The sequence below is a fragment of the Orcinus orca genome, chromosome 1 (assembly GCF_937001465.1).
Source record: "Orcinus orca chromosome 1, mOrcOrc1.1, whole genome shotgun sequence".
NCBI classification, from domain to species: domain Eukaryota; kingdom Metazoa; phylum Chordata; class Mammalia; order Artiodactyla; family Delphinidae; genus Orcinus; species Orcinus orca.
Window position 1 is genome coordinate 102437568 of NC_064559.1, and position 9579 is coordinate 102447146.

Below are 9579 nucleotides of genomic sequence, written 5' to 3' on the forward strand. Positions count from 1 at the left end.
TTTAAATGAGTCAAGCAATAATTAGGAAAATAACCTGGATTTTTAACTGTATAGAAATAATCATTGATACGACTCAAAATTCAGATAACACTGACTGTGAAAGCCTGAAACTCGGGATCAAAGAAGGATAGAAATCAAGCAAAATTATCATATGATATTGCTAAAAGCAGGTTTGCAAAGAAAGAAAATATTTTCCCATCTCACAAAAGAACTGTATTTTATTCAGGACGTGGAGGATAAGTAACAATTGCTCAGCTGGTAGAAACCCATGCCCAGGTGACCGACCGACACAGAAGACAGCGAGAGAATCCTCAGAGGGCGCCCAGGAGGAGAGCGGCTGCTCTTCCTTCAGAGGCTCTGCGATGCTTTCTTGGGCACCTCCCAGAGGGAAGCAGTACAGCACCCGCAGGTAAGAAACCTCTGTCTGTCAGGAAGCACCACTCGCATATTGAGGCTGAAAGGTGGAGAAGCTTCTTCCGTATCCATGATAGGCTTTGAAGAGAAGAGGATGGTGGAGCTCTGGAACTAGTTGAGTCCATTGTCCTTATCCTTTCCAGATGCAGATAAAAGCTCAAGCTCTTACATACTCTTGGGTGGCCACTTCTGCTAGCAATGTTGAACAGGTGCCCCAGGAGGGCATTTCTGCTTGCACTGCTGAGGCACGCATGGGTCAGGGCACTTTATAGGTGGGCAAGGGTCTGGACACTTGCAAGGTGGGCAAAGGTCTGGACACTTGCAAGGTGGGCAAGTGTCATGGCATTTTGGTGTCCACACTGGTGGTGGCTGGCAGGGCTACTTGCACTGCTGATGTTGAGAAGACATCTTTCTGGAGTCTTAATATCTGAAAGAAAGTATATGACCGTGTTCACAACAAGGAATTCCTATAGAGCAAACAGCAAAATCTTGTGGAATAACAACAGATAGTATCTCACCAATCTCTAAGTATGTGCTATAATCTCTTTAATTCCTTTTAATGAATTTCTGACTTCTCACTCGTTCTTCAGAAAATCATTACATTAGCCCAGAGAAAACGTTCTCTTTTCTCATACAACTTTTCTAAAGAAAATATCTTTGTTTTGAAGAAACATGCAATGTTTTCTCTTTTGGTTTCTTTCTTTCTTTCTTTCTTACTTTCTTTCTTCCTTTTTTTCTTTTTTATGAAAACGACATCTTTAGAAAAAGCCATCACAAGTTCTAAAATCCTGGGCAAGCTCACAAGCAATTTGTATCAACATGTTCTTTCATGAGGTCCCAACAGAATGACTTATATACAGAGCAAATGGCAATCAGAATGAATGTAAGTGTTTCACAACTTCTAAGATAAATGCCTCTTCAATCACAGCAGAGGTACAAGACAACAGCATAGAAAAAGGTAAATACTTTGCTCTTTATGTCTTCATGTAAAAATTTCCTGTTAATTTCTTTTTCAATAGAGTAATTCAAACTAGGTATCAGTAATCTAGTAATTACAATACAACATTGTGCCCACATTCCACGTTGCAATCCAATAAGAAGAATTACGCCCATAAGCTTAACTTTGGACCCATCAAGCTTGCTGACTCCAGCATAAACTCAACATTCGGGTGTTCAAGAACAAAGTTGAAATGAAGAGTGAGACTCTCCGTGTTCTAACATGCAATCAGAACTCAAATAGCAGGAGGATAGCCGTCGTGACGCAGGGGACCTTTTTATAGGATCTTACTGTCCCACCCAGGGGGAAGCGGAACTACCAAAATTGGCCTGGTCCAATCATTTCCCAACCCAAATGCAAATCCATCCATAACTGGCTTGGCAGGGACGCTGAAAGCAGGAAATATCCTCTTTCAGGATCACCTCACTGGATTTTGTTCTCATGACTCAGAGTCCCTGCCTTAGCTCTCAGTTTCAGTGGTTTAAGGCAGTGGGAGCACTTGGAGCGTTCTCTAACTTGGAGTCAAAGTTCCATTCCTTGACTAGGGAGGATGACCCTTTCCTATCTTTCACCATCCTTGACTCTAAAACTCCCTGCCTAGTTGCACTTGATCTGGTGGCAATTTTGCTACACATACTGGTTTGAAATTGGCCTCGCTACCTGGAGACACATGTCTCTTTACCTGAAGTCTTTCTTTCTTTTTTTTTTTTAACATCTTATTGGGGTGTAATTGCTTTACAATGGTGTGTTAGTTTCTGCTTTATAACAAAGTGAATCAGTTATACATATACATATGTTCCCATATCTCTTCCCTCTTGCGTCTCCCTCCCTCCCACCCTCCCTATCCCACCCTGAAGTCTTCCTTACCATTCATTTTGGCTTGAGTCATGGCTTGCTAAACAAAGTCTCATTTCATCTTCGAAAATGGTCTGAGGGACATTTGCATTTCATCTCATATGATTCCCTATCTTGACACTTGGAAACGTGTAGTAAAGTGTTGACCACTACGGTCCTCCTTTCACTGTTTGCTCTTTCAAATAAAGAACATCCAGCAGTTAGATTCCTGTGACTTTTATAAATCTGTTTTACTTCGTGCCACAAGGAATTCACTAGGCACATAGCATCCCCTACCATAATTCAGATGAGCTGGCAGCTCAGACCCAAGACTTACAACAGAAATGAAGCTTTTTGCTCATACCTCCCAAAGGGACATAACACATGCTCCAATCTAATTTCTCCCAAGTGACCTCTTTGGATGTCTTCAATTTTTGAAGTAGTCTCAGAGGATTGTTCAAATTTTCTGGCTTCCTGTCGCTTTTAAATAATTGGGAAACCCAATGTATTATGCAATGCCATTCACGCAACTAATTTTGTATGTATTTCATACTTATTAGTTATTTAAACATATTTCGTTTCAAATCAAATATAGGGTAAATTCATGTGAATGTTGAAATCACTTTATTAAAAATGAAGTCACTGAAGTTAATTGCCATTCATATACAACCTCTTAATCGTTAATTATAATTTTGTTATATTTTAAACCTATTTTTTGCATTTTCCATTTAGGTCATTGTGGAGCATGGGCCAAATACTCCTATTTCCTGCTCTACTTCTTCATACAATTTGTGAATGTGCTGGAATGAATGTTTGATGGTTGATTTATGGGTCAGATTCACTTGTACAGGTCCCCAGTTTTCTGGTCAAAGCTTATTTGTGTTTCTGTATGATGATTTTGGAGGAGAGTATTATTTAAATCAGTAGCCTGAGTTAAGTCACTTGCCCTCTATAATGTGGGAAGTTCTCATTAAATCCATGACGGCCTGAATAGAGCGAGGCTGACACTCCCTCAGGTGAAAGAATATTCCCCTGTCAGATGGACTTCCTGCAGAGTTTCAGCTCTTCAGACTTTGCGTGTTTCAGGTATTTTAATCTCTCTCTATCTGTCCTTATCCCACTGTCTGTAACACATTTCTTTATGTTTATATGTCCATTCATGTTTTAATATATAATGTGAATATTTCATCTGTCTTTTCATGTGCATCATTACGTATGGCCAATTAAAAAGAATTTTCAAAGTTATTAGGAAGAGAACTTACATCCAAAGAAATTAATGTAATATGACACATGGGGTGTGGAATTATGACAAATATAATGAGCTTTTAGCAAATAACTGAAGTTCAGGAACCATTGCCTTAGCATGTCCACCAAAGATTTCATTTCTGCCTTTTCAGTGATTTAGATGTTAACAGGTTTTCTAAGTTCCTCCCTTCTATCCTGGATATGAACACTACTCTTTTCTATGCTGTCCCCATGGGCACTGAAGAGTCTTTTGATGGGACATGTTTGGTGAAGGCCCTGTCTGGTTTAGGAATAGAGTTGCAAATCTTGCTTTATGATACTGTAGAATGTGGGAACAGATGTTTAATGGAATCAGGATATCCCATCTCAACTTACGCAAACTCTTCCCTAGACCACTGTCGTGCGTTTAAAATTCCTTTATCAGGAAATAAATCTCTTGTATTCCATAAATGAATATGACGTTTCAATTGTGTGAAACCAAAACTAGATATAAGGTACCATTTCAGATTCAGTGCATCACATATAAATGATTCAGAGTGACGCTGGGAGGGCAAAGATAAGCAAAGCACTGCAGGTCTGACATCTGGATGAAATGTCAACTTAGGGCACATCTGATATATTTGCTTTTTTCCACTCAGTCCAACAATGTTTTAGGTCTTTGAAGAGAGAAATTTGAAAAAAATGTTCACCGTTTACTCTCTGTCTTCTTCTTCACATGCCAGAACCCTCAACCTGCCATATTATCTTCACTGCCAATATCTACCCCTTAACCGTCCAAATTGGTACTTTGACATATCGCCCATGCATTTAGTAATAGTCCTTTCATAATTCTTCCTGCAGTCAGAAGGAAGAACTGGCCTAGTAACTTGTCTTGGCCAAATAATCAGGAAGCTTCTTAGGAATGGGGTTTTATAATGGGACAGCAGGAAGAAGAGGGGAATGAGGAGTAGAGGAGGAGACACTTGAAACCTGTGAAAATCATCAGCTAGGCATGTGCCAGAAGACCCGGTCGTAAACTTTACTTGCAGCTCAGCCACATCTTCATTGACTGCTATATATTTTTTTAACAATATGATACATTGTTATATAAATAAAGGTATATCGTTGAGTATATAATGGGGAAAACACAAAGCTGTTAAAAAGTGAACATGTCCATTAAACGGCCAAAAATATTCACTGCTTATACGTTGCTGTATTTAGTGTTACGAGTTTTCAATTTTCATATACCCACACACATGCATACATGTCTATCAGGTTACTGATTTGAGATCATCTTTTGTAATATAGTTGTCTCCAGGCATAGGTTGCTCTCTTTGTGCTACATTTCATTTATCCCCAAAGTTCTTGTATGTTTTCTTTGCATTTTCGTTCATCTCAAGTTATTTTCTATTTATTTGTTATTTCTTCTTTGCACCATTGTTTATTTAGGAATGTGTTTCCAAACTAACAGATGTCACAGCAACAGACAGTAGAATGGTGGTCAGCAGGGTCTCAGGGGTAGGGCAAAGTTGAAGGTTTTGGGCCAACGGTACAAGCCTGCAATCATACAATGAATGAGTTCTCAGAGTCTACAGTACAGCATGGTGATCTAGCTAATAACACTCAGTTGTGTACTTGAATCTTGCTGAGAAATTAGACCATAAGCATTCTCATCACACACACACATACAAAGACACACACACACACACACAAGAGAGACATACACACATTTCATTTTTACTTTTGAAGTGATTTATGTGCTAAGTAACCGATGTTGGTAATCACTGCATAAAGTACACATACGTCAAGTCATCACATTATACACAGTAAATATGTACAATTTCATTTGTCAATTATTCCTCAATAAACCCGGAGGGAAAGCATGAAGGAATAAGCATCACACAACAGAGTAACAATGTTTGAGCATCTCTGTGTTCCTTCTCCTCCTAGGCTCTCTCAGGATCTGATACTGTTCTCTGAGAGTGCTTCTTTATACACTATTCTCTGGGGTCCTTGTAATCACCTCAGAGTGGATATTCCCTTTTAGTCACCTGTACTGACCATATCTGATTTCCTAGCGTGGGAAATAGGGAAAGGTGGGCGGGAAAGTCGTTAGTAATCTTGAAAATCATTCTTTTTCATTTTGGCCCATAGTTAATTTAGTTCTCAATTCCCTCAGAAACTTATTAGGCACCTGATATAATTTCAGTCCCCCAATCATTTCTATGTCCTACAGATCTCAGTTAGGTCCTTTTGTAGAAGGAATTTTCTGGCCTGATTAAATTACTGCCTTTTCTCCTAACATAATATAGCAACCATGAGGCTCCCTGGCACACAGGTGGAAAGAAGACAACTTCTGTCTACTTTCCCTGTTGTAACAGTCCACTGAAATTGAACTTCTAGTTGAAAACCACTTCTAATCTCATCTCTTACTCTTTAGGACTTACAAGCGGTGAGTTTTCTAATTCAACAAGGTTTTGAATTTCTGGAGTGTATTATTTTTCTTTTCATTCTTTACATTTCTGGCCTGTCAACCAGAAAGTTATTCCTCAACATACATCTCCTGAAATACCCTGGGCAAATCACCAAATGAGCAACCTTTGGTTTGCCTCTAAAGATACCATGATCAGACATTACTGCAAACATTTTGCTATTGAATAATATGGAGCACCACTTTTACGGCTTCCAATATCAGATTCCTTTCCAACCACCTCCAGACACATAAGCCAATGCCTCAATTTTAAGATTTGTTACAGGAGCATCCCACCTCAAAGAACTAATTTCCATGTCAGGTCAAATAACAGTAGCTACAGTAGAGACATCTCCCAAATAGCACTGTTGATTTTCCACTCATGTCATAATCTGATGAGCGTTGAACAGTAACATGGGCATATGTTTGCTTCTGCAGTTCTGGCATCTTTGACTCCTTTACTTCTAACCACAAGAAGGGATACGCTTAATGAACACCTCCCTTTTCACAGATTACTGGACCAGCTTGGAAAACAAGCTGCATAGCAACAGTCATTTTGTAAATCAAGATAAACATTGGAATTCCCAGTGTATCTCAAAGGTGGGGTCAAAACATTCAAGAATGTAATTTCCAAGGTGAAAAAATATAATAAGACCCTGTGGTTGTTGAGTTTTGCAGTAAGAAGAGCACGTTGTACACATGGAGAACAGGTAGCACTTTGTCTGGTAAGGTCCCTTTAAATTCCCTTTCTTTTGTACTACCCATGTTTTCAGAACTATTATAATTTTATACAGAGTATCCCAATAATTTCCCAAACTGGTTATTCTGTGGTGTCAGATTAAAAATTCGGTTAAATTGGAAAAGGAAAACAACACAGAATATGAATGGGTAATAGAGTTTAAGAATCTCCTTGCTTGCTCTACGAGGTATGTCAGAGCCACTCCCCTGCTCGGAGCACCTGGGGGAGGTGGTGACGGTGTTGGTGGTGGTACCGGTGATGATGACAGGGACAATGATGATCGGGCACCTCTCAAATGCCAATTACATGCTCGGCATTGTGCCAACTGAATGACACACATTCATGTAATTTTTATGCCTAAGCAAGTTGGCACTGTAAATGTGATTTTCCCCAGAGTTTATTAAAGGATTTGAAATCCCAAGAAGTTACAAAACTTGTTCTTTAAATGAGTCAAGCAATAATTAGGAAAATAACCTGGATTTTTAACTGTATAGAAATAATCATTGATACGACTCAAAATTCAGATAACACTGACTGTGAAAGCCTGAAACTCGGGATCAAAGAAGGATAGAAATCAAGCAAAATTATCATATGATATTGCTAAAAGCAGGTTTGCAAAGAAAGAAAATATTTTCCCATCTCACAAAAGAACTGTATTTTATTCAGGACGTGGAGGATAAGTAACAATTGCTCAGCTGGTAGAAACCCATGCCCAGGTGACCGACCGACACAGAAGACAGCGAGAGAATCCTCAGAGGGTGCCCAGGAGGAGAGCGGCTGCTCTTCCTTCTGAGGCTCTGCGATGCTTTCTTGGGCACCTCCCAGAGGGAAGCAGTACAGCACCCGCAGGTAAGAAACCTCTGTCTGTCAGGAAGCAGCACTCGCATATTGAGGCTGAAGGGTGGAGAAGCTTCTTCCGTATCCATGATAGGCTTTGAAGAGAAGAGGAAGGTGGAGCTCTGGAACTAGTTGAGCTGATTGTCCTTATCCTTTCCAGATGCAGATAAAAGCTCAAGCTCTTACATACTCTTGGGTGGCCACTTCTGCTAGCAATGTTGAACAGGTGCCCCAGGAGGGCATTTCTGCTTGCACTGCTGAGGCACGCATGGGTCAGGGCACTTTATAGGTGGGCAAGGGTCTGGACACTTGCAAGGTGGGCAAGGGTCTGGACACTTGCAAGGTGGGCAAGGGTCATGGCATTTTGGTGTGCACACTGGTGGTGGCTGGCAGGGCTGCTTGCACTGCTGATGTTGAGAAGACATCTTTCTGCAGTCTTAATATCTGAAAGAAAGTATATGACCGTGTTCACAACAAGGAATTCCTATAGGGAAAACAGCAAAATCTTGTGGAATAACAACAGATAGTATCTCACCAATCTCTAAGTACGTGCTTTAATCTCCTTAATACCTTTTAGTGAATTTCTAACTTCTCTCTCGCTCTTCAGAAAATCGTTACATCAGCCCAGAGAAAACCTCTTTTCTCATACAATTTTTCTAAAGAAAATATCTTTGTTTTGAAGAAACATGCAATGTTTTCTCTTTTGGTTTCTTTCTTTGTTTCCTTCTTTCTTTCTTTTTTTCTTTGTTTCTTTTTTACTTTTTTATGAAAACGACATCTTCAGAAAAGGCCCTCACATGTTCTAAAATCATGGGCAAGCTCACAAGAAATTTCTGTCAACATTTTCTCTCATGAATTCCAGACAGGATGATTTATATCCAGAGCAAAGGGCAATCAGGATGAGTGTAAGGGTCTCACACCTTCTAAGATAAATGCCTCTGAAATCACAGCAGAGGTCCAAGAGAAAGGCATAGAAGAAGGTAAATACTTTGCTCTTTATCACTTCATGTCAATATTTCCTGTTAATTTCTTTTTCAATAGAGGAATTCAAACTAGGTATCAGTAATCTAGTAAATACAATACAACATTGTGCCCACATTCCATGTTCCCATCCACCAAATAGAATTATACCCATGATGATAACTTTGGACCCATCAAGCTTGCTGACTCCAGCATAAACTCAACTTTTGGGTGTCCAAGAACAAAGTTGAAATGAAGAATCAGACTCACCAGGTTCTCCAAATGCAATCGGAACTCGAATAGCAGAAGGATAGCCGTCGTGCAGCAGAAGACCTTTTTATTGGAATTTACTGCCCCACCCAGGGGTAAGCGGAACTACCAAACTTGGCCTGGTCCAATCATTTCCCAACCCAAATGCAAATCCATCCATAACTGGCTTGGCAGGGATGCTGAAAACAGGGAATATCCTCTTCCAGGATCTCCTAACTGGATTATGTTCCCATGACTCACAGAGTCCCTGCCTTAGCTCTCAGTTTCAGTGGTTTAAGGCAGTGGGAGCTCTTGGAGCGCTCCCTAACTTGTAGTCAAAAGTTCCATTCCTTGACTGCGGACAATGACCCTTTCCTATCTTCCACCATCCTTGACTCTAAAACTGCCTGCCTAGTTACACTTGATCTGGTGGCAATTTTGTTGTACGTACTGGTTTGAAATGGGCCTCGCTACCTGGTGACACATGTGTCTTTACCTCAAGTCTTTTTTACAATTCATTTCGGTTTGATTCATAGTTTGCTAAACAAAGTGTCCTTTCGTCTTTGAAAATGGTCTGAGGGAAATTTGCAGATCATCTCATATGATTCCCTATCTTGACACTTGGAAACGTGTAGTAACGTGTTGACCACTACGGTCCTCCTGTCACTGTTTGCTCGTTCAAATAAAGAACATCCAGCAGTCAAATTCCTGTGACCTTTTAAAATCTGTTTTACTTCTTGCCACAAGGAATTCTCTAGGCACAGAGCGTCCCCTACCATATCTCAGATGAGCTGGCAGCTCAGACCCAAGACTTACAACAGAAATGAAGCTTTTTGCTCATATCTGCCAAAGGGA

General features: G+C 40.1%; 3 long non-coding RNA genes across 7 annotated transcripts in view; 1 reads left to right on the forward strand and 2 right to left on the reverse strand.

Annotated features, from left to right (window-relative positions):
- The window catches only part of LOC125962144 (uncharacterized), a 42441-nt gene extending 34770 nt beyond the window's left edge, over positions 1-7671 (forward strand). For both annotated transcript variants that reach the window (XR_007473625.1, XR_007473626.1), the window contains exon 2: positions 7528-7671. This is a non-coding gene — a long non-coding RNA (uncharacterized LOC125962144). The remainder of the gene's footprint in view (positions 1-7527) is intronic.
- The window catches only part of LOC125962143 (uncharacterized), a 44670-nt gene extending 35910 nt beyond the window's left edge, over positions 1-8760 (reverse strand). For all 4 annotated transcript variants that reach the window (XR_007473624.1, XR_007473623.1, XR_007473621.1 and 1 more), the window contains exons 1-2: positions 8746-8760; positions 6181-7959 (exon numbers count right to left, since the gene is read on the reverse strand). This is a non-coding gene — a long non-coding RNA (uncharacterized LOC125962143). The remainder of the gene's footprint in view (positions 1-6180; positions 7960-8745) is intronic.
- On the reverse strand, positions 201-1767 carry LOC125962148 (uncharacterized). Its single transcript, XR_007473633.1, has 2 exons — positions 933-1767; positions 201-841 (listed from the first exon to the last, which is right to left on the reverse strand). It is a non-coding gene; the product is annotated as an uncharacterized LOC125962148 (long non-coding RNA).
- Positions 8761-9579: the final 819 nt, after the last annotated feature.